Source organism: Camelus ferus, chromosome 11 (genome assembly GCF_009834535.1).
Source record: "Camelus ferus isolate YT-003-E chromosome 11, BCGSAC_Cfer_1.0, whole genome shotgun sequence".
Classification (NCBI taxonomy): domain Eukaryota; kingdom Metazoa; phylum Chordata; class Mammalia; order Artiodactyla; family Camelidae; genus Camelus; species Camelus ferus.
Genome location: NC_045706.1, coordinates 27,353,986 through 27,378,723, shown reverse-complemented (window position 1 = coordinate 27,378,723; position 24,738 = coordinate 27,353,986). Strand labels below are relative to the sequence as shown.

Below are 24,738 nucleotides of genomic sequence, written 5' to 3'. Positions count from 1 at the left end.
GTGTAGTCTCATCCCTTTGGCTGGAAGACTTCCCCTGGTTCTCCCCTTGACTATCTCTTTCTTATCCTTCAGTGCTCAGTGGAAAGGTCACCTCCTCAGAGAGGCCTTCCTGGACCACTTTGTTAAAGCAGTGGAGCATTCTACGTCCACCACCACTCATTGCCAGGATGTCCTACAACAAAGCAAGTCAGCTCAATTTGTAAAATACAGAGTTCTTTGTTTATATTGTCATATCTGCTAGGTTGTAAGCTCCGTAACAGTAGGGACCACGTTTGTTCATTCTCCACTGTAAATCCCTACAGCATCTTGCTAGTTTTGGATGCATAATAATAAATATTAATAAATATTTGCTAAACAAAGTCATTACAGTGTCTCTCATAGGGGAGTAATCACAAAACAATGTAGAGATGTATTGTGTGACAAAGGCAGTGATATGCTGGTAAACTAAAAAAAACAAAAACAAAACAGCCCTGAGTTGTCATTTGCTAGGTTTCCATGGTAGTGTAAATACTCCTACCACAGCTGATTTCAAGTTACCAATGGCTTAAAAATAGACCTGTAAAATTCCTGAATGTTTAACAGTTAGCTCTTCAAAGCTAGTATGAGCTGGCTCTAGCCTGTCACTGGAAGAAAGGTCGGCATGGGTGCAATGAGAACCAGGAGAGACCAGTAGTTTATCCTGGGGGAGCTCAGCAAAGGCTTCCTGCAGGAGATGACACTTGATCTGTGTTTTGAAGGAAGGGTATGTTGGCTCAGGCCCTGTCCCTGTAAAGTGCTAACAGAGCCCTGCTCCTGGTTGCCCACACTCAACTGTCCTGGCTCCTCTACTGAGCTCATCTCTGCTTGCCTGGGAGTTAGTTATCACTTGACTCAGCTCAATCCTCAGAAAATCCTTCCATATGGCTGGTATTCTACTGCGTTTGCTTTGAATACAGCAGGGTAGAGTAAGGCAGGGTAGAAGTTAGTCAAGGAAGAAAAGGGAGAAAGGGAAGGGTTTTCCAAACAGAGGGACAATTTAAGCAATTCAGCAGTTCGGTAAATCTAGAAGTATATGGGAGGGAGTGGGAGGAGATTAGCTCCCGACAGCCTTTGTTTGATAGGCTGAGGAGCATATGCTGATTCACGCCATGGGCTAGGGTGGGTGGCAGAGGCAAAGGGAAAGGGATTGATTACTATTCCTGCATAATAATTCCTGCATAATTCACAGCTGGTATTGTGGCCTTTTGTTATTGTTAGTTTCATTTTTTGGTATGGAGTCATTTGATTAATATCTGTCTCTTCCAAGAGATGGTGAACTCCACAAAGGCAGGAGACTGTCTTGTTCACTATTATTTTCTCAGTACACAACACAATGCCAGGTATACACTGGGCAACAAAATAATCTTGTTGAATGACAGAATTACCTGGGGGAACGTTTAAAACATGCCTTCATCCACCTACCCTGAAATAAGACCAGCTATAAATCTCTCTTCTCTGAACCTCCCAACCACAACATGGGACAGGTGGGAGAATAAGTAGTGGGGCTGGAGTCCATATTTTGTAAAAACCGCCCAAGAGATTCACTTCCATTACTCTTCCCAAATCCAGTCAAGTGGGTCCTTTAAAAGATTTAACCCTAAGTGTGACATAATGAAATCTGCTGGTTGCATAGAGGGGCCTGATGGCAGTAGGGAGTATTTCTCAGAGTGCAGAAGTGTCGAGACCAGTAAGGAAGCTCATGCAGCAATCAGGTAAGAAATGAGGAGCGGGTGGCAGCGGCTGTGAAGAGGGAACAGATTCAAGAGATCCTCAGGACATAGAATCTACACCATTTGGTGGCAATTTGGACATGAGTGGGAGAAAAAGTGAGACAGAGGGAGGAATCTAGTTGAAGGCTGGAGTGAATCTTAGTGAATAGGGAGGACGGGAGAGTTCACTTTTGAAGTTGCTACATTTGAGATGCCTGTGGGACATGAATGGACACTTAAATATTTGTGTTCTCCAAGAACTCTGGAGGACACTAATACTTAAGAGGCAGGTTAGAAAAAGAATTCTTAGGGACTGAGAATGACCTGAGAAGAAGAAGAAGAAGAAAACTTAAAGAGTGTCAGAAAATAAGTGATAATGTCCAACAGCCTCAAATGTTACCTAAAGCTTAAGTTAAACGACCTGAAAATGCCTCCAATGAGTTTGGAAACAAGGGCAGTGATGGCAACATGGCACTTTCTGTGGGGGTAGAAGATGCCATGCAGAGGACAAAGCAGTAAGTGGAGACAGCGAGTTTACCCTTTTCAAGGAAACCTGGCTGGGTAGGGAAGGGGAAGGATGGTACGACTGAGCAGGATGTGAGGAGACTGAAGCACGTTTATAGCTGAGAGGAAAGGGGAGGGTGGAGCAGGCAGAAGTGCAAACATCTCCCCGCCCGCGCCATTTTACCAACCCCGCCCCCAGGTGACTGCCCTCGTGGGCAGGGCCTCGCCGGGACTACAGCCCCCAGAAGGCCCCGCGGCGCCGGGGGGGGGGGGCGGAGCCGAGGCCTGGCTCGCGCCCCAGCGGCGCAAGCGGAAGAGCAAGATCTTCGAGGAGGCGGCGGAAGCGGAGAGCCACGGCGCCCTCGGTAACACGGCGCCCTCGGTAACAAGCCGCCCCGTGACCCTGTCCTTCCCTCCCTCCCTCCCTCCGCACCTCAGGCTGGTGCTCATAGCCTCTATTTCTCCCCTCACACTTGGGACAAGTTTCCTTTCCGTTTTGCTTGTTACCGGTATTTTTCTCCTCACGTGACGCGCGGGGCCGGTCCCAGCCTGGGGCGGAGGTTATTGGGAAGGTGCCGCCCTTCGACCCCTGCGGGCCCTGGGTTGCGGGGGACCCTATCAAGGCCTTTTTTCCCCTCCCAGGGATGCGTGCCCGCTTTGGGCCGTCGCTCCAAAAACTCCCTGCGGAGGGGCCGTCCCTTCCCTGTGTTTCAACAGGTACTGAGCGGGGACGTGGCGACCCACTTAGCTCTCAAGGGTACGAGGACTCTGGGCCACGGGGCCCGCCAGAGGCGACTCGGGGCTGCGGGCGGTCTGGGGCGCGAGCCTCTGGAGCGAGTGCGCTCCGCTGCTTGGGAGCCCCGGGCTATGGGCTGGGAGTGAGCAGTCTATACTGGAGGGTGTATTTCCTGGTTTTATTGCGCCGTCCTCGGGAAAACTCCAAGTCCAGTTATTAAAGTTTTCTTTATCAGTAAAGACGCCTCTCAGGGTTAAATAAAGGAAGAAGCCCGGAATTTGGAATCTGATTCCCTGAGAGGAGTTTCGCGTCACTTGCTGGACCTATGAGCTTTTGTAGCCCGTTTACTGTAGCCTCAGTTTCCCTATCTGAAAGATGGAGGTGATGGGAGGGCAGGAGGTAATTTGGCCTACCTGCCCTCCAGTGTTGTGGGGTCCAGCAAAAGCGATATATGTGAGAAAGCAGATTTCAAATATAACAACCTTACTATCTTTTTGTCTCCAGCTCAGGTCAGTTGAATTTTATAACACATTCGTGTCTTTATGAACTTGATCATAAACAGGGTTGTGATCTTTATGAAGGTCAAGTGAGTTAATAAGTAAGGGGAAAGTGTCTTTGGAGACGAATGTGAGCCATGCAAATATTCTTAGGCTACATTCAGGGTGAAGAGGTGCCATTAGGTTCCTATCACCTGTGGAGTCAGTTTTAAACTTCGTCTACGTTTTAAGGTCCACCAGAATTTGGACGCTTCCCTCCTACCAGCAAACACACATAGGCTTGCTCCCCTCTTGCTTTGTTACAACCATCCTTTCTGCAGCACTACACAGGTACAAGTACGCCAGAAAACAATGTTCTTCGGATGTGGTGCAAAGCTAATGCCTGTCTCAAGCTGATCTCGTGTCTTTTTCAAAATCCTTTTTGAATTCTACTTATGCTAAACCTAGCTCTTATTCTAACACAGTCCCGCTAAGTTTGTGTGTATACTAGCTGAAATAAGAAATGCTGGGGTTACTTTCACCTGTCCTAGGTATTTGAGGTAGGAGCCTGTGTTTCCTCATAGAATTCAGAGTATAAACAGCCAATATTCCAGTCTGCTTTCTATTATGGCATTTCAACTCTGAGACTCAAAGCAGTTGGCTTTTTGTCTTATTTTTCACCTTGTAAAGAGTGGGGATTTCACAGTCAACTTTTTATGGGTTTGGAGGTGTAGTAATTAGGCAATCTTAACATGTATTCTGAAATCATTGGTTGACAAATACTTGACTGTGATTCTTATAGAGGATGGCAGTACAGTGATTTCATTGAATGTACAAAGCTTAAGAAATCTGAGTTTAAATCCTAATGCTGCAGCATATAGTTTATGACTTCTGACAAACTGTTTGACCTCTCTAAGCCTGTTCACGAATTTCTAAAGTGGAGATAATAGCATTTACCTCACAAGGTGTCTACAAGGATTAAATGAGATGTGACTATAAAACAGTGCCTGGAGTGAGAACCTGCTCATTATTTTTTTGCTGGTGTAGTTGATGACTGATGATGGTAAAAAAATGATGATGATAATTTTATGTAAAGTATTTTCTTGAGATTCCATTTTGTTGTTGTTGTTTGTAAAATGAGAATACTTATCCTTAACCCATAAACTTAAAAACCAAACCTGTAAATAGAAGTGCTCAGATTGCGGGTCCTTTTTTTTTTTTTTTTAAGCTATTGCATTTTATATAAAAGATTATATTAGGCTGTTTGTCACTTTTAGAGTTTTCTAAAATGCTCTTGTGAAAAGATTGTTGTTAGGGTGTGCTATTAGACTGGTGCTTCATTTCTATAACCTTTAGTAAGAGTGCAGTTTTCTCTCTGTACATTGTAGCTTATAGCAGAACAATTATCTATGTTTATGAGTTAGATATTGACTATTGACTAGGGCAGAGTTTTATAGAGCATTTTTGTTAGTTCATCACCCTCCCTGCCTTTTTCTCTTTTCCTTCCTTCCTTCCTGTCTTCCTTCCTTCCTTCCTTTCTTTTCTTTCTTTCTTTTTCTTTCTTTCTTTCTTTTCTCTCTCTTTCTTTCCCAGACTGTTTAACCCTAAAAATTCAGTCTCATGGGTAGAGTCCAGAAGATTAGGAAACCCGCATATTTTTGAAAGTGGAAACTCTTAGTAAGACTGGTGCTGATGGCATTGGTGTGTGTGTGTGTATCTGCAAGGAGTCGGAGTTTAGAGAAACCAGGAGGAAAACCTAATACAGAAAATTGATTTGTTGGTCAAAGCAAAGTCTTAGGGTTAAGAATTACATTTTTACTTAAAATTCTGTGTTGACTACAAGATGTCTGAAGATGCAGATGTTTAGGAAATGTTTCCTTTACTCTCTTTTTTGATATGTTATCCCCTGGCTCCACTTTGCCAATTTCTTCCTTACCTTTAGTTAAGAATCAGCAAGATAACTATTTTTTCACTACTGACTTGTGTATAAACTATGACAGTAGACATTTCCATTAGAATCTACTTTGTGTGTTATAATGTGTTATTTTTTCCTTTATGTTGTAAACATTTTTTTTTCCTTGACTTGTTTTTTACTTAAAAGGAGTTACTGGAAGGTAGACGCATTCTCAGCTATAGCATTAGAGTGTACATAGTGGATGCTTAGTTAGTAATGACTGTGCTGAATAGTTCTGAGTAGGAACATTTTGTTGATTGTCCTGTGTCCCTCAGGCATGCTCTGGAGAGACCATATGGTATTATGGGAATAACCTAAACTTTGGAGTCAGACAAAGGTTTGAATCCAGGCTCTGCTACTTAATAGTTTTGTGACTTTGGTTCGTATAATCATTCTGAGTTCATTTTCTCATCATCTTTAAAACAGATGATAATACCAACCCTGCATTTCTGAAAAGATTAGAGATTATTTGAATGAGGCATGTACTAGCCAGACTTAGTAAAGATAGGTGGTTTTATTATTATTATATTCAATTTTTATTATTATATGTTTCTGATAGTCATGAATATAAACATATATATTCATTCTCTAATGGTTTACATGATCAGTTTGTTTTTTTGGTAGCCAAGGTTAAGTTTGTTGACTGTGACCTTGGAACCCTGAAACACAGCAAAGCTAATTGGCGAATATGTTTGAATCTGTAACTCTGTTCTCATTGGCTTTGTAAGCTAACTGTTCACAAAATACCTCACCAGAATGAATGATTCGGCACTCTTGCAGTCATTAGACATAATACAAGTAAATGAACTAGTGCCAGAAGTAAAAGTATAGATTTTTAATTATAAACCTATATAAAGACAAGGGTAGCCCTCACACTGTGTATGAAACTGGTGACCTGTAGGATGATCTTTGACAGTCACTAACCTGAACTGTAGTTTAGATGTTTCTTTTAGTTGTTGAATTGTATTCATTGCAGATTTCCCACTCACAGAAGTGAGAAATGGGACTAGGCTATTCATGTCTTGAAAGAGAACCCTACTTCTACTATGCCACCCACTAGAAAATGTGCTCTTAGCTAGTAGGGAAAACATTTATAGAGTTCTCTGCTAATGAGCCCAGCAGGGTGGATGAAGCCTGGGTAACTCCTAAGAAACTACTGAATTACAGAGAAATTCCAGTTGGCAGAGGTTTAGATAGAAGAGAAGTTACAGGGTGTTGCTTTGCAGCGGTAAGCCTGCATTTGGAGAGGATTTTCTTCTCCCAGTAAAACGTGGACCAGTTGTCCCAGTCTGTGGTGTGCATTTTTCAATCTCTTGCTGGCCCTCTGTATAGTTTTTCATTCTTCAAATTCACTCCTCAATTTCATGAATATTTGTTGTCCCTCTTGTAGCTTTTTAATTTTCTTAATGTCAAACATCGCTGGTTTCTGACTAAGGATAAAACAGAAGCACTGTTGGATACAGTAGGTTTTGATGTCTAGTATTCTGAGGTTCCCAGATAGCCTGTGCATATGATAATATGGATTTCTGGAATGGGCAAATGGCTGACAGTTCATGACTCTTTAACTTGGGGCAGTGACAAAAATACGGGCAAATGGTTTGTGGCACTCCTTAATATGAGATTTACCTCTTAGAAAAAAAATATGTGTAGTGTTAATACTGGCATGCATTTGGGCTGTTTCAAGTTCTTTGCCATGGACTACCAGAAGAGTATTAAAGATAGAAGGGAAGCACTTGGCTTTAAATCTTCACCACTCAGTAGTCCTGTTTGTGTTTTCTAATCATCTGTAAAAATAGGGTTAGTAATACCAACCCCTGCTTGTTTGTAAAGTTTAGAGGGAAAAGTTAACAAGAATGTCTTGGAAATGGGGTAAGTAACTGTAGGGGAGAGACTGACAGAAAGGCAGAGTCCAAGAGAGGAAAACACACACATTGGGGTAGGTAACTAGGGGAAAGACAGAAAGAGGAATACATACACGAAAGGCGGAGAGTGAGGGTCAGTCAGAGACAGGGGATGTTGGCAATGCTAAGAGGGACAGTCAGACAAAGGCAGTCAGAGTTAGAAAGAAGGGTAATCAGAGATAGAGAGAAAAGGGCTGACTTAGAAATGACCGACAGATGCAGGGAAGGAGACAGAGAAACAGAGAGGGACCAGCCAGGAGAGCATGACCAAGAGATGGGGACCTTATTGAGTTAGTTTTTGTCTGTTATTTGGGGAGATCTTGTAAATATTTGTAATTAGCTAGGAAAGGGAAGAAAAGCAGATATTAATAGTAAATGTTTATTCCAGTTTTTATTACACTAAAATTTTCCCTTAAATACTAACCTTGTTTTGCTTATTCAACATACAAACACCAAGCCAACTTTTGTGTTACAGATCTTTTTAACTTACTTGACCCCCGTCATAGTGTAGTTTAAACACATTTTAGAAAATTAAATAAAATGATTATTTTCTTTTTTAGAAATATTTTCTTCTCAAAAAATCTAATATATGCTTACTGTAGAAAACTTGGAAAATACAGAAGAATTTAAAGAACAGCAGACACTCATAATCTCACAAGCTAAGCAGCACATAACGAGGCCCACATTTATCATGTTTTCTTCGTCTTTTTTTGTTTTAAGGCATTTAAGCTCTTCTACTTTCCTGAAGGAACCAAAAAAGCTGTTTATAGGTCCAAAATCATTTTTAACTTAACTCTTCGTGGTGGAGTAAACTTTATACACCTATCTTGGCACTTACATATTTCCAAAAACTACAGTATTTATATACCTATTTTTATTTCCTCCCTCCCTGGATTGGCTTAATATCCAGACTATATGTTATTCATCTCTGTGTTTTAGACTAACAAAGTGTCTTACATATAGTAAGTACTTAGAATATATTTGAGGTGAATTGTTAAGTTCCCTAAGTAGAAACTGTCTTATTTAAACAAGCCTGTCCAATTTCTCACTGGCAGATGGGATCTTTCTTAAAGTTGAAAAAGCTTGATTTTAGGCCTTGTGTATATGTGTATGCTTAATGTGAAGTTACTGAAGTAGAAAAGGAGGGCTATTTCTGGTAAGCTTTTGTCATGTAGCAAGCCACTCTGAAACTTAGTGATGTTAAACAACCATTTTATTGTGCTGTGAATTCTGTCAGAATTCAGATAGGGCAGTGTGGAGATGACCTTACCTAGAAAGAAAACTGGTGGCGAATTTGTGGCTGGGAACTAGAATCTGGAGACTCCTTCACTTGATGTACTTCATGGTTGATGTTGGCTGTCCCCCAGAACACCTGCATACAGTCTCTCCACATAGACTGATTTGGAGTTCTTCACAGTGTGGTGGTGGCTGTTTTCTAAGAGTAAGCACCCCAGGAGAACCAAGTAGGAGCTCTGTTGCCTCTTGTGACCTAGCCTTGGAAGTCACTCTATGACACAATCTTGCCAGATTCAAAGAGAGAGCAGTGGTTACACTTCTCACAGGAGGAGTGTCAGAGTCACATTTTAAGAAAAGTATTACGGGTAGAGGAAGAGGAGATAGGTGCCATCTTTGGGAAAGACAGTTGGTCACAAGCAGTTATTAGACTGGGAAATAGTTCAAAAATGAGTTAATAAAACAGTGTCACTTTTTGAATGTCAGCAAATAAGTGTCCTATTGAATATTATTAATGCTAATGGTGTTTTTATTAATTTAGTTAAAAAATTATACCAAACTTATAAAGACTTTTAAACTCAAAGCCGTTTTAAGTTATTTTCTTGACTTTAATACTCTGAACAAGATCTTATGTCTCTTTTCAACCCAGTTTGCAAGTTGGTCAGTTTCTATACTTGGGCTTTGTTCTGTCCCTTTTTAAAATTCAACAGCCTTATTTTGCAAATAATCGGTTAAATGTTAGTAGTATGAAAATTTGGAAAATCAGGAAAGAAACAAAGTTCAGTTTGATGTAGTCTCATTTGTTTATTTTTGCTTTTGTTGCCCTTGCTCAAGGAGACAGATCCAAAAAAATATTGCTAACACTGATGTCAAAGAGCATACTGCCTATGTTTTCTTGGAGTTATGGTTTCAGGTGTAACATTCGAGTCTTTAATCCATTTTGAGTTTATTTTTGTATTTGGTGTAAGAAAGTGGTTTAGTAATGTTCTTTTGCATGTAGCTGTCCAGTTTTCCCAACACCATTTATTGAAGAGACTATCTTCTCTCCATTGTATATTCTTGCCTCCAATGTCATAGATTAATTGACCATATAAGCGTGGGTTTATTTCTGGGCTCTCTATTCTGTTACATAGTCTGGTCAATCTTTGTGATTCTTTTCATTCTACTACTAGATGAACTGTATTTTGAGGAATGCAAAATATAGCAGTATCTACATGAGGTTATTAAGGCGTCATGGAAGAGGAAGTGATAGAATGACAGATTTACTGGAGAGGACAGAAGAAAATTCAATAGAGTGATGAGAAGTTAGAAGCAAAAAAGTACAATATGTGAACTGAATGAGACAAAAAGGGTATTCTAACAATATTGCACAAATGGAAGGTATGATTTTACTGATGATGAGTAGTAAAGAGATGCGATTTGTTAGGTTTACGTGTCTATAGGGATGATGAAGAATTAATGGGAAGCTTTGAAGGCTAGGCTAAAGAACTTAGATTTGATCCTATAGGTGATAATATTTTTGTTGAAAGTGATATGATGAAAACAGCGTTTGAGGAAGGCTTTCCTGGCAGCTTTGTGGGATAACCTCAAGTTAGGGAGTGGCTTTCGGGTATTTCAGTAGGACAGTCATGGAATAATGTGGAAATAGAAAACATGATAGCTTTTGTGGAGTAAGAGCAGTGAGTATGGGGTTAGAAGAGCTGAAAGAGTCAGACTACCTCAAAGTTTTGAGCCTGGCAAATCAGGTGTATTGTGGTGTCTTGATAGTGACATTCGGAAAGGATCTCAGGTAGGTCTAGGGAGAAACATAATGAGTTCAACTACTAATATAAGTTTTAGTTATTAGATAATTTCAGTGGTAATTGAAAAAATCTGGTGCTTTAAAAATAAAGAACTTAATAATATAAATGAATGCTGTCCCTTTTAAAGTAATCCATTTTTAAGACCAGGCAGTTACTCTAGCAAATAAACAGTCTTTGGAATTTGTCTTTTGGAACGGCTTTCAGAACCAATAGAGCCATACAAGAAAACCAATCTCATCACTTTACGGTCATATCTTTTGTGCCCAAGAGTATTATCTTTCTTGATCATTCATCTTATTTACCATGCTTATTTCTAAGTGCTGTTCAACAGTTCCTAAAAATTAATCTGCAGAGGCATAAAATATATTACCATGGTGGATATTTAAATAACTATCGTGGTTGCTGAGGACAAACTTAAAAAGTCTTAAGCTGTGATAGCATCCTTAGAAAATGTGCTAGTGCACACTAGTTAAGAGAGTGGGTTCTGGAGCCTAGGTTGAATAATCTTTTAGTACATTAGTTCTATATCTTGAGCAAGTTACTCAACTTGTTTCGGGTCTCAATTTCCTCATTTTTGAAATGAGGGTGGTGATAGTACTTCCTACTTCATAGGATTATTGTGAGGATTAGCTCTTAGAACAATGCCTGGCAAATATTAAGAACTCAGTAAATATTAGCTATTGCTATCACAACAACTATTACTATTCCTGCCACCACCACTTTGTTTATCTATTTTATTTTAAAAATCACTAATGTTCTTATTCAGTTATGTCTTGTACAAATGGAATTATAGACAGCTGGAGATAAACTTAGAGCTCAGATAAATGATCAGACATATAGAAATGAGGGTCTTTTTATTTTTTTGTAATGAATGTTTGACCTAGAACTTAGTAGGAGAAGAGCAGAAAAGACTAAAGATGAAATATTGGGGAATACTCATAGTAAGGGAGGAGGAGGCAGAAAAGGAGCCAGCAAAGGAGCAGTGGAAGACTGTTTAGAGAAAGAAAGGAAAAAAAGAGTGTACATTAGTATAGAGGTTATGTTAATTAGGATTAGATTTGGTTGCAACCAAATAACAGAGACTTAAGCATGATGGAAGTTCATTTCTCTTGATGTCACGAATTCCAGTAGTCTAGGACTGTTACGGTTTATCATGGTGTCATGTTGTTGCTCCACTGTGCATGGACTTCATTCTTTTCCAGAGTCGCTGAATGGTCTGTGATGACTACTGGAGCTTCAGCCTTTTCATCCACATTTGAACCAACAGACAGGAGGAAGAGAAGAACACATCTCCCTCCCTTAAAGGCTACTTCCTGAAAGTTATATGTACCACTTCTGCTCATATTCCATTGGTCACATAGCCACATCTTTCTGTAGGAGATGTTGGGAAATGTAGACTCTTTTGGATGGTCAGTGCCTGGGGAAAAAGGACAGGAACAATAAAGATAATCCAAGTGTTGCTACATGAAGAATATAGGGTAGATAACAGAGTTAATTGTCTGTAGGATAGTTTCATTCATATTGGTAATCCTTGATAGAGTTTCTGAATTTATGAAACTATGAGTATGAAACTACTCTTATCAGATTGCATCAACAGTACTTTGTTTTTAGGGTGTAATCCCTTCATGAATCCCCATTTAAGTAGGATTGTCAGTCTCTTATAAGGAAAAAGATTATGGGTATGTATGTATATGTATGCACGTGTATGATATCTATATGTATATATACATTATGTATATATATCCTCGTTTGACATTAGTGATCAAAATTACTTCAGATGGCAACAGTGTGCAATAAAATTGGTAATTAATAAGCCTTGGATATCTTTCTGAAGTTTTTTTTAAGCTTCTCTTTTTACCTTCTATCCACTCTCCAATCTGGTTGTTTTGGGCCAATGCTTTTAATCTGTCTCTGTCCTTTTACGTTACTGCTCTCTCTCACTGCTGTTAATCGTACTTCCCAAAGTAGATAAATGAGCAAATTGAATTAAATGTGTAATTTTCACTCTCCTTATCATTAATGGATTTGTAAGTAAGGTCAGACCTACAGTCTTCCTAGTATTATAGTGACTGAATTCTCTCTGTTCACTAAATTGGTAATTATTTGCTTTAAAGTTTTTTTTTTTAATTTTTAAAGCTTCTATGTTTTATATGTTTATGTGCTTTCAGTGTTGGAAATACCAATGTCTTCTAACAAAAAAGGTGAATGTTTTCTCTAGGGTTTTTGTTCTTTTCAGTTGAAAATATTTTGTTTATTTTTGCATGATGAACAATATAACAAATATATAGTGAATAGTTCTTGTCCTACTTCCTCCCCACTTTCTCTAGCCCTGTCCATAAAGGTAGTCACTTTTAATTCCTTAAGCTGTTTCTTCTGTCATTTACATATCTCCATGTTTTAAAATAATATGTGTATAATGCTGTCTTTTGATTCACCAATTTATTCATTATATGTTGAGTTTCTGTTATGATAGAGGAAGTTTTACTATTCTTAAACCACCATCACTACTGCTACTTCTCCCCTAGCCTCCCAATTTATGTTACGGACATTTGATTAAATCATATATTTACTGTTTACGTTATTATGCCTGTGCAAATTTTATTTGCTGACAATGTCTTAAATAGTAGTCTCTAAGTGCAGTTTTCCACAAGGCCAGTCACAGTAATCTGTCAGTTCTTTGCATTTTAGAAAAATTCTTGGAAATTTCTCTTCTGGAGACTTCCCTTGTTCTCCTGTCTGAGCCTACTACTAGGCCTGCTGCATGGCTCTTTTTCCTGGGATAATTTCCTTTGTTGTCATCCTTAGATTTTTCTTTCCTTTTGGGTATGATTCTCAATATTGTTGGAACTTTTATCTTCTTCATTCTTCATTTACCCTCTTGCTTAAGTGGCGCACATCCTCTAGTAGTTGGGTTGTGTTAAAAAGATGGTACATGGCAGAGAGACTAGGGATGACTGCCTTCAGCATGCCTGTCTCTGCTGTAAAACTTTAATCTGGATTGGTTGCCTTCTGCTTCTGGTTCACAGTTAGCATCCTGGAATTCCCATTCAGCAGTATTCCTTCACTGCTCTCTTATGTTGAATATCCTGTTTTCCATATCCTATGTCTTTGCTTTGATTTATTTCCTAGTTTGGGGTCAAAGGATGTCACTAACCCTCTAGAATATCTGATCAGGCACAGTCTAAATAAAACAGATTGTTAATCTTATGGTGTTTGAGGGGAGGGTGGAGTTCAGGGAGTTTTTAAGAGGTGGGACTGGATTAACGTTATCTGTAGAAGCATAGTTACTTGAGTGACATTGTTGATTGATTGGTACTCAGGGGTGTGTTTATTGGAATAAATCTGTCCCTGATTGGTTGGTTTATAAAAGAATGCCTGCTGATAAACTATCCTTATCAATTAAATAGATTTAAAACTGGTTCTTCTGGTAACTTTACCAAGGCTATGAACAATCAGTCTTTTCCTAAATTTGTGAGAACTTTAAATTCTCAATCCTTTAGTAATTTTCTAAGAAAGAATATGGGAGGTAATTTTTGAACCTTTCCATGTCAAAATGTCTTTTTTTTTTTTTTTTTTGGCGCAGTACTGGGGATTAAACCCAGGACCTCGTGCATGCTAAGCATGCTGCTCTACCACTGAGCTATACCCTCCTCTCTCTTTCTCCCTCTCTTTTTTTTTTTGTCTTCATACTTTATTATAGTTTGGGCGAGTGTAAAATTCTAGATTGGAAATATTTTTCTTCATAATTTTGAAAGCATGGTTACTTTCTCCTTGTCCTCTGTTGCTATTTAGAAGTCCTTTGCTAACACGAATCTTTTGTGGATCCTCTCTTTGGAAGCTTGTTGGATCTCTTCTTTGTCCCCAGTACTCTGAAATTTCATGATGATGTGCTTTGGTGTGGGTCTGTGTCTGTTTTTATGCTGTGCTGGATATTTGTAGGTACTTGGAGGGCCCTTTCAGTCTAGAACAGTTCACATATTTCTGGGAGCTGGTGTGTGGGATGGGGTTGGGAGTGGGGATGATAGAGCATAGTGTTCAGTATGTTCACTTACTTTCCCAGTTTTAAAGACGTTTGCACTTCTTGTCAGTCCCCCAGACCAGAGATCATCTGTTTTACGTTATGCAGAAATAACCTCAAGTTTTTTTCAGGGAGAAGGGGGTCAAAGGCTGTAACTGCTTCTCAAACAGCTTTCATCCAGTGCTCCTTCCCCATTTCACTTCCAGTTCCAGAGGTGGTCCCAGCAGTTCCTTACCCTTGTCTGAATTTCTGGTTGTAAATTGGGTTGAGTCTCAGCTCTCTCTACTGCTGGGTTGGAATCTGGCTCTCAAGGAGTTGGTATACAGTTAGCATTCATTTGTATATGATCCAACTTCCAAAGTTTTGTTACTTTTTTTCTCCTCTACTGCTCTTTCCATTCTTGTTGATTTATGTCTTTAAAAAAAAAACTTTATTGTTACACAGTTTAAATATTAAAAACATCTAATAGCTACAATTTATTTGATTGCAGGCTATGTGTCAGGTACTGTGCTAACATGTTTTCTGTTTGTGTTCATATTATTTCAGACTACAGAAAAATTACAAGAATGTAGAAAAAATTCACTCAGATACCCAAATGTTCACACTGTACTATATTTCCTTTCTCTCCCTCTTCCCTCCATCCTCCAGTATTTATTTCTTGAACTATTTGAGAATAAGGTGTAGACCTTTTCCCCTGTATACCTAAATACTTCAGAGTGCGTTTTCTAAATACAAGGACATTCCTTTATGTAAGCACAGTACAGTTGTCAAAATCTGGGAATTAACATTGATTTAATATTATTATGTAGTCTACAGACTTTTTCAAATTTCACCCATTGTCCCAGAAATGTACTTTTTTTTATAGCAAAAGAAAATTCCAGCTCGTGGAATGTATTCAGTTGTCACGTCTCTTTAGTTTCCTTTAATCTGGAGCATTTCCTCAGTTTTTGCATGACATTGGCATGCTTGAAGAATACAGGCCAGTTATTTTGTAGGATGCCTCTAAGTTGGTTTTATCTGATGTTTTCTCATGATTGGATTCAGGTTATCCATTTCTAACAGGAGTACCACAGAAGTTATATTATGCTTCCCATGGCATCATGTCAAGGGGCACAGGATGTTGAAATATTAGTAATGTGATCTTGGATCATTTCATTAAGGTAGTATCTGCCAGGTTTTCCAGGGTAAAATTATAATTTTTTTCCTTTTATAATTTTTTTGATGGTAATATATGCATAACATAAAATGTATCATGTTAACCATTTTTAAGTGTGCGGTTCAGTGGGATTAAGTACATCCACATTTCATTTGTAATTTAGAGGTATCTTTGAAAAAATACTTTCGGACTTTATAAATATCCTGTTACTCCTTGAACTTTTACTTGCTAGTTTTAGTATCCATTTGTGATTTCTGCCTGAATCATTTTCATGATGGTTCCTAATCATTATTTTGACCCTGTTCCTGACTTGGCCAGAAGGAGCCCCCTTCAGGCTGATTCCTGTCTCCTTTTGCCTTGCTCACATTTCCGCACTTTTTACCATAAGTTGTTCTAGGCTTATCTTGGACTTTCCCAGCCTGAGTCCTGAAATGAGTTATTCCTTCAAAGAGCTCTGATTCTTTTTAGTATAGAATGACTTTACAAGCCAGGATCTGGGCTCTAGACATCCACATTGCTGCTGGGTGTCAGTGTCCTTGCTTCTAGGCCCTTTCAGTAGGCATCGAGGATGAGGTTTGTTTTTTATTCAGCCAGCCAGCTATCCATTCGGCGTATTCTTATTGAACATCCACCATATGCCATCCTAAGAGTTAGAACTATAGTAATGACTAGAAGCTGAACATCTTTTTTGTTTTGATCATTTGTGTTGTTTCTTATGTCTCTCTTTTTTGTTGGCAGTTAATAGGTGTTTCGGCCCCCTCAGACTAGTTCTCAGAGGACTGAGAACGAGGGAAAATGACATTTCCTTATTCTACTTTGTTGTTGAGCTTCTAAAAAGTATTTTTGTTTGTGTATATTTACTTTCATTTTACTTTCTATGGTAAATCACTGTGCTAAACTCTTAGTATTCATGAAATGAGATGATGAAAGTTAAGTACACAGACAGGTGTCAAAGAAAATTTTTTATAAAAATAACTTTTATTATTATTTTCCAGGTGAGGCTGCTGTCTCTCAGAAGGGAACTTTTTTACCATTTGCCTCACAGTCTGCGTGTTATAGAGCTTTATTATTCAAAAAATAAATGTCACTTATTTGGTAAGTTGGTTAACTATACTTATGCATATTTGGAAATATTGTTTATTTACTCTATTTGTTTGCTTATATTCTGTTTCTTTTAGTGTCATTTTATTTTGCACCTCTCATATGAAACAAGTTTGAAAGTGGCAGTATCCTGAAGGACTTTCAGGGTCTTTTGAAGATTCTCTTGCATCCATTCACTATCATTGTTAATTTTCTTTTTTGTTGTGGAGAGAACAAGGATTGGTTAAGTATTGGAATTAGTTCTCAAATTTGGATTACTAGCTTTGTTCTTTTTAGTCTCTTTCAACTGTAATAATTGAGAATTAATGCCCTTCCTGTCAAACTCTATCTTCCCTGTAATTCCTGTAAGGAGCAGCAAAGATGCAGTGTTGTAGGGATTTGGTGAACTGATTTGGGAAGAATAGATGGTCAGTTAAATCCTCAGTAAAGCATTGTAAAGCAGAATGGCTAATGCTACCAAAGGACTTAGAAGTGAAAAATATTTAGATAACCAGTGAAACTGATTTTAATTTTAAAAATATTGCTCGATAGGTGATTTTTTTAAACGCTTTTTATTGAGTTATAATTATTGTACAATGTTGTGTCAAATTCCAGTGTAAAGCACAATTTTTCAGTTATACTTGAACATATATATATTCATTGTCACATTTTTTTCTCTGTGAGCTACCATAAGATCTTGTGTATATTTCCCTGTGCTATGCAGTATAATCTTGTTTATCTATTCTACAATTTTGAAATCCCATCTATCCCTTCCCACCCTCCGCCCCCTTGGCAACCACAAGTTTGCATTCTATGTCTATGAGTCTGTTTCTGTTTTGTATTTATGCTTTGTTTGTTTGTTTGTTTTAGATTCCACATATGAGCAATCTCATATGGTATTTTTCTTTCTCTTTCTGGCTTACTTCACTTAGAATGACATTCTCCAGGAGCATCCATGTTGCTGCAAACGGTGTTATGTTGTTGGTTTTTATGGTTGAGTAGTATTCCATTGTATAAATATACCACATCTTCTTTATCCAATCATCTGTTGATGGACATTTAGGCTGTTTTCATGTCTTGGCTATTGTAAATAGTGCTGCTGTGAACACTGGGGTGGAGGTGTCATTTTGAAGTAGGGTTCTTTCTGGATATATGCCTAGGAGCAGGATTCCTGGGTCTTTTGGTAAGTCTATTCCTAGTCTTTTGAGGAATCTCCATACTGTTTTCCACAGTGGTTGCACCAAACTGCATTCCCACCAGCAGTGTAGGAGGGTTCCCTTTTCTCCACAGCCTCTCCAGCATTTGTCATTTGTGGATTTTTGAATGATGGCCATTCTGACTGGTGTGAGGTGATACCTCATTGTAGTTTTGATTTGCATTTCTCTGATAATTAGTGATACTGAGCATTTTTTTCATGTTCCTATTGATCGTTTGTATGTCTTCCTTGGAGAATTGCTTATTTAGGTCTCTTGCCCATTTTTGGATTGGATTGTTTGGTTGTTTCTTATTAAGTTGTATGAGCTGCTTATATATTCTGGAGATCAAGCCTTTGTTGATTTCATTTGCAAAAATTTTCTCCCATTCCTTAGGTTGTCTTTTTGTTTTACTTCTGGTTTCGTTTGCTGTGCAGAAGCTTGTAAGTTTCATTAGGTCCCATTTGTTTATTCTTGCTTTTATTTCTATTGCTTGAGTAGACTGTTCTAGGAGAATATTTTTGAGATGTATGTCAGATAATGTTTTGCCTATATTTTCTTCTAGGAAGTTTATTGTATCTTGTCTTATGTTTAAGTCTTTGATTGATTTTGAGTTGATTTTTGTGTATGATGTAAGGGAGTGTTCTACCTTCATTGCTTTACATGCTGCTGTCCAGTTTTCCCAACACCATTTGCTGAAGAAACTATCTTTATTCCATTGTATATTCTTGCCTCCTTTGTTGAAGATTAGTTGACCAAAAGTTTGTGGGTTCATTTCTGGGCTCTCTATTCTGTTCCATTGGTCTGTATGTCTGTTTTTGTACCAATACCATGCTGTCTTGATGACTGTAGCTCTATAGTATTGTCTGAAGTCTGGGAGAGTTATTCCTCTAGCCTCTTTCTTTCTCTTCAGTAATGCTTTGGCAATTCTAGGTCTTTGATGGTTCCATATGAATTTTATTATGATTTGTTCTAGTTCTGTGAAATATGTCCTGGGTAATTTGATAGGGATTGCATTAAATCTGTAGATTGCCTTGGGCAGTGTGACCATTTTAACAATATTGATTCTTCTAATCCAAGAGCATGGGATATCTTTCCACTTTTTAAAGTCTTCTTTAATTTCCTTCATCAGTGGTTTATAGTTTTCTGTGTATAATTCTTTCACCTCCTTGGTTAGATTTATTCCTATGTATTTTATTACTTTGGGTGCTATTTTAAAGGGAATTGTTTCTTTACTTTTTCTGTTGATTCATCTTTAGTGTAAAGGAATGCAACTGATTTTTGAATGTTAATCTTGTAACCTGCTACCTTGCTGAATTGAATTCTTTGATCAGCTCTAGTAGTTTTTGTGTGGACCTTTTAGGGTTTTCTATATATAGTAACATGTCAGTCGGCATATAGTGACACTTTTACCTCTTCTTTTCCAATTTGGATCCCTTTTATTTCTCTCTCTTGCCCGATTGCTGTGGCTAGGACTTCCAAGACTATGTTGAATAGGAGTGGTGATAGTGGGCATCCTTGTCTTGTCCCAGATTTTAGTGGGAAGCTTTTGAGTTTTTCACCATTGAGTACTATGCTGGCTGTAGGGTTGTCATATATAGCTTTTATTGTATTGAGATATGTTCCCTCTATACCCACTTTGGTGAGAGTTTTTATCATAAATGGCTGTTGAATTTTATCAAATGCTTTTTCTGCATCTATTGAGATGATCATGTGCTTTTTGTCCTTTCTCTTGTTGATGTGATGTATTACAGTGATTGATTTGCGTATGCTGAACCACCCTTGTGTCCCTGGGATGAACCCCACTTGGTCATGATGTATAATCTTTTTTATGTGCTGTTGGATTCTATTTGCTAATATTTTGGTCAGGATTTTGGCGTCTATGTTCAGCAGTGATATTGGCCTATAATTCTCTTTTTTTGTAGTGTCTTTGCCTGGTTTTGGTATCAGGGTGATGGTGGCTTCATAGAATGAGTTTGGGAGTATTCCCTCCTTTTCAATCCTCTGGAAGAGTTTGAGAAGGACTGGTATGAGTTCTTTGTATATTTGGTAGAATTCCCCAGTGAAGCTGTCTGGTCCTGGACTTTTATTTGTAGGGAGGTTTTTTATTACTATTTCAATTTCATTTCTAGTGATCGGTTTGTTCAAGTGGTCAGTTTCTTCTTGATTCAGTCTTGGTGGACTGTATGTTTCCAGAAACTTGTCCATCTCCTCTAGGTTATCCAGTTTGGTTCCATATAGTTTTTCATAATACTCTTCGTATGATATTCCGTATTTCTATTTTATTTGTTGTACTTTCTCCATTTTCCTTTCTTATTTTGCTAATTTGTGCTCTTTTTTCTTCTTTGTGAGCTTGGCCAGAGGTTTGTCGATTTTATTTACTTTTTCAAAAAACCAGCTTTTGGTTTGATTAATTTTTTCTTTGGTTTTTTTAATCTCCATTTTATTTCCTCCCTCCCTGATCTTTATAATTTCCTTTCTTCTGCTGCCTTTAGGGGTTTTTTGTTCTTTTTCTAGTTCTCTCAGCTGGTGGGTTAAATTGTTTATCTGAGATTGTTCTTTTTTGAGGAAGGCTTGTATCGCTATAAGCGTCCCTCTTAGCACTGCCTTTGCTGTGTCCCATAAATTTTGTGTGGTTGTGCTTTCATTTTCATTTGTCTCAAGGTATTTTTTAATTTCAGCTTTGATTTCCTCATTGACCCATTGGTTTTTTAATAGCATATTGTTTAATCTCCATGCTTTCCTTTTTTTCTCCTTTGTTTCTCTGTTGTTGATTTCTGGTTTCATGGCATTGTGGTCAATAAAGATGCTTGAGATAATTTCTATCTTCTTAAAATTGTTGAGGTTTCTTTTGTGCCCAAGTACATGATCAATCCTAGAAATGTTCTATGTGCACTTGAAAAGAATGTATATCCTATTTTTGGGGAGTGTAATGCTCTGAAAATATCCACCAAATCTAATTTTTCTATTGTATTATTTAGTTTCTCTGTTGCCTTATTTATTTTCTGTCTGGAAGATCTGTCTAGTGATAATGCGGTGTTAAAATCTCCAACTATGATTGTCTTCCCATCAATATCCCCCTTTATCTCTGTTAGTAATTGTTCTATGTATTTAGGTGCTCCTATATTGGGTGCATATATATTAACGAGTGTAATATCATCATCTTGTATCACTCCTTTAATCAGTATAAAATGTCATTCTTTATCTTTCTTTATGGCCTTTATTTTAAAGTCTATTTTGTCTGAAATCAGTACTGCAATGCCTGCTTTTTTGGATTTTCCATTTGCATGGAATATCCTTTTCCATCCTTTCACTCTCAATCTATATGTGTCCTTCGCCCTAAAGTGGGTCTCTTTTATGCAGCATATTGAAGGTTCTTGCTTTATTATCCAGTCTGCCACTCTGTGTCTTTTGACTGGAGCATTTAGTCCATTAACATTTACAGTAATTAATGATAGATGTGTGTTTATTGCCATTTTGAACTTATCTTTGCAGTTTATTTGGTATTTCCTCTTTGTTCCTTTCTTCTTCCTTTTGTGGTTTGGTAATTTTCATTTGTATTATCATGGATTTTATTTAGTTTTTGTGACTCCCTTGTAAGTTCTTGGCTTGTGGTTACCCTTTTCTGTAAGTCTGTTAGCCCATTACTATATCTCGAACCCATCCTACTGAAAACAAAAAATTTTAAAAAGAAAGAAAAAAATACTCCATATTTTTTTGCTCCCCTCTCCCACTGTTAATGATTTAGATATCTTCTTTTACAATTTCCTGTTTATTTTATTTGTAATTCATGAGTTATCACCTTTCCAGTTATGAGTTTCTCATATCTGTAGCATCCTGCTGCTTTTCTATTTAGAGTAGACCTGTCAATATTTCTTTTAGCATGGGTTTAGTGTTGCTAAACTCTTGTAGTTTTTGCTTGTCTGTGAAATTCTTTATCTCTCCTTCTATCCTAAAGGATAGCCTTGCTGGATAAAGTATCCTAGGCTGCATCTTTTTTTCATTCAGGACTTTGAATATATCTTGCCACTCCCTTCTGGCCTGTAGTGTTTGTGTAGAGAAATCAGCTGAGAGCCTTATAGGGGTTCCCTTGTAACTCACTCTTTGCTTTTCTCTTGCTGCCTTTAGGATCATTTGTTTATCCTTGACTCTGGCCATCTTGATATGATATGTCTTGGTGTGAGTCTGTTTGGGTTCTTCCTGTTTGGGACCATTTGAACTTCCTGTACTTGGATATCTGATTCCTTCTTTAAGTTTGGGAAGTTTTCAGTCATGATTTCTTCCAATACCTTTTCAATCCCCTTTGATCTTTCTTCCCCTTCTGGGACCCCTATTATGCGAAGATTGGCACGCTTTATATTATCCCATAGGTCCCTTATGTTGCTTTCATTTGTTTTTATTTGTTTATCTTGCAGTTGTTCTGATTGGGTGCTTTCTGTTGTCTTGTCTTCTAGGTCACTTATTCGTTCCTCTGCATTATCTAGTCTGCTTTGCACAGCCTTTAGATCCGTTCTCATCTCAGCCAGTGAGTTTACCAATTTTACTTGGCTTTTCTTTATAGATTCAATTTCATTTTTGACATATTTTATATCTCTAAGCAATATCTCTTTTAGTTCCTTCAATACTTTGATCACTCCTTTTTTGAAATCTTGATCTAGTAGGCTATCAATGTCTATTTTGTTGATTGTTCTTTCAGGGGATTTCTCTTGTTCTTTTAATTGGGAATGGTTTCTCTCCTTCTTCATCTTCCTGATATCTCTCTGGCACTGTGGCTTATGGAGTATCAGTTATCTGTTGTGGTCCTTAAAGGAGTTTATTTGTTTATCTATCTAATGCCTATGTTGGAATAAAACTTAAAAAAAAAAAAGGAGGGAGAAAGAGAATTTTAAAAGGAGGGAGAAAAAAAGGTTTGAAAACAGTGTATAATCAATTATAGAAGAGCAGTTTGAATCAGACTAGTATTTGAGCTGAGACATCTTTTTTAAAAACCCTTAAAAAAAAAAAAGGAAAAAAGATGAAAAAACGATATTTGAAACCTATTTATAGTCAATAACAGGAGATCAAAACCAAAAGAAATGAAAATGAAATCAGGTGGGCTTTTAAAAAAAAATAATAATGTAACTACTTTAAAAGAAAAATTTAAAAAGGAATTAAAACTAGAAGCATATGTAATTGTTTAGAAAGAAAAATTTGAAAAGGAATTAAAACTAGAAGCATATACAGTTGTTTAGAAAGTAGAAATTAAAAAGGTAATAAAAAGTAGAACAGATAAAGATATGATAAAGAGAGAATTTTGAAAAGGGGAGGAAAAAAGGTTTGAAAACAGTGTATATTGAATAATTGAAGATCAAGTTGAAGCAGAATAGCAATCAGGTTGAGATGTCTCTTAAAAACCTTTAAAAAAGGAGAAAAGAGGAAAAAAATATATTTGAAACCTGTGTATAATCAATAACAGGAGATCAAAACCAAGAGATAAAAATGACATGACGTGGGTTTTTTAAAATAATAATATTATTTTAAAAGAAAAATTTAAAAGGGATTAAAACTGGGAGGATATATAATTGTTTAAAAAGTGAAAATTAAAAAGGTAATAGAAAATACAATGGTAAGAAACAGTAAAAAAAGAAAAAAAAGGGTGGGGAGGGAGTGTTCTCCTGAAGACTGTGTGCTCATAATGAGAAGTCTTTCTGTCTTCAGCGTGTTTCATGAACTCAGCTTGCTGTTTCCAGAGGCCCTCCGTTGGCACCCTCATCTATGCTGCTCCCAATGCCTGTCGGCTAGCAGATCGCGCCCCCTCCCAGCACAGAGTTCCTGCTGGAAAGGCAGGGGGCCACCCGCCGTCTCCTGGTGCCGGTCGCTCCCCGGCTCTGCGCCGCAGCGTGCTCTGCCCCAGGTCGGTGGTCCGCAGGCGGCCCCTGGGAAGACCGCTGAACAGCCCCGCCCCTGCTCCATGCCCAAACTCAGCTCCTTGTTTGTCCTGGCGGCGCAAACTTTGTGAGGCACCGGGGTGGAAGGATCCTATCTGACTGCGGCTGCAAATAAGTCACTGTCTGGCCTTTGAGGTGGCTGCGGAGCCCCCAGGCGTGGACTCGTTTCGCCCCCTCCCCCACCTGGGTGTCACCCGCTGAAGGATCATGGCGGCTGCGCCTGAGCCCCACCTCTCCTCGCAGAAAACCTTCCGTGGGTTTTCAGAGATGAGGGTATGCACCCTTCCCCCCAGGGCACATCAGCCATGCTGTTTTATGGAGGGCCCAGGTTGTTCTGCCCTGTGCACCCGCTCATCCACATTGCGCAGCACCCTGCAGTCCCCCGGGTAGCCGTCTCCATCTTCCGCCCTGCTCGGGCAGCCTGTCGCTGCCCCCAGCTCCCGGCTCTGGTCTCGGGCTGGGTGACGCAGGGACCCTCTGTGCCCATTTAACTTAGTTCTGTTGGTCAAGGGCTGCTCCGTACAGATCTGAGCCTCAGAGGCTCCCCCTCCGTCCAGCTGGCCTCTCCGTTGGAGGGGGGAGACCCAGCGAAGAGCGCCAGTCCTCCTTTGCCACTCTCTCCCCGTGGGACCCATCCCGCACTGTTTTGCCTTTTTGTCTTTCTTTTTTTCCTTTCTCCTACCAGATTTTTGGCGTCTTTTGTCTTTTGTAGAGGACAGTGTTCTGCTGGAGTTCCGCAGGTGCTCTGCTTGGCTGAGTGGGTCGTGGATGTGGGTCTTGGTGTATCTGTGGGAGAGGGTGAGCCATGAGCGTCCTACTACTACGCCATCTTGACCTGTTCCTCTGTAGGTGATTATTTTTAATTAGTTTTTTTTCCTAAGAAGTCTTAGAAAGTTGATATGACCTGTTATGTTGTGAGAGGTTTTCTTTCCCACATCCTGTGATGACATTTTCAGTCTGTTCCAGCTTCTGACACTCATGTGTAGCCAGTGGCAACTGGGAAGCTGATATTTAGGGTGAAGCCTTTAGTG

The 24,738-nt window shown here is 38.6% G+C and overlaps 1 protein-coding gene across 10 annotated transcripts in view; it reads left to right on the top strand.

The window, feature by feature from the left end:
• The first annotated feature begins 2,488 nt into the window (after window positions 1-2,488).
• The window catches only part of R3HCC1L (R3H domain and coiled-coil containing 1 like), an 80,044-nt gene continuing 57,794 nt past the window's right edge, over window positions 2,489-24,738 (top strand). For 2 of the 10 annotated variants that reach the window (XM_032491136.1, XM_014559644.2), the window contains exons 1-2: window positions 2,491-2,613; window positions 16,503-16,602. The gene's annotated coding sequence lies outside the window, so the exon portion shown is untranslated. Of the gene's footprint in view, window positions 2,629-2,819; window positions 2,949-6,623; window positions 6,626-16,502; window positions 16,603-23,481; window positions 23,674-24,738 lie in introns of those variants that run through there. The other 8 variants (XM_032491135.1, XM_014559643.2, XM_032491140.1 and 5 more) reach the window with 7 other exon arrangements.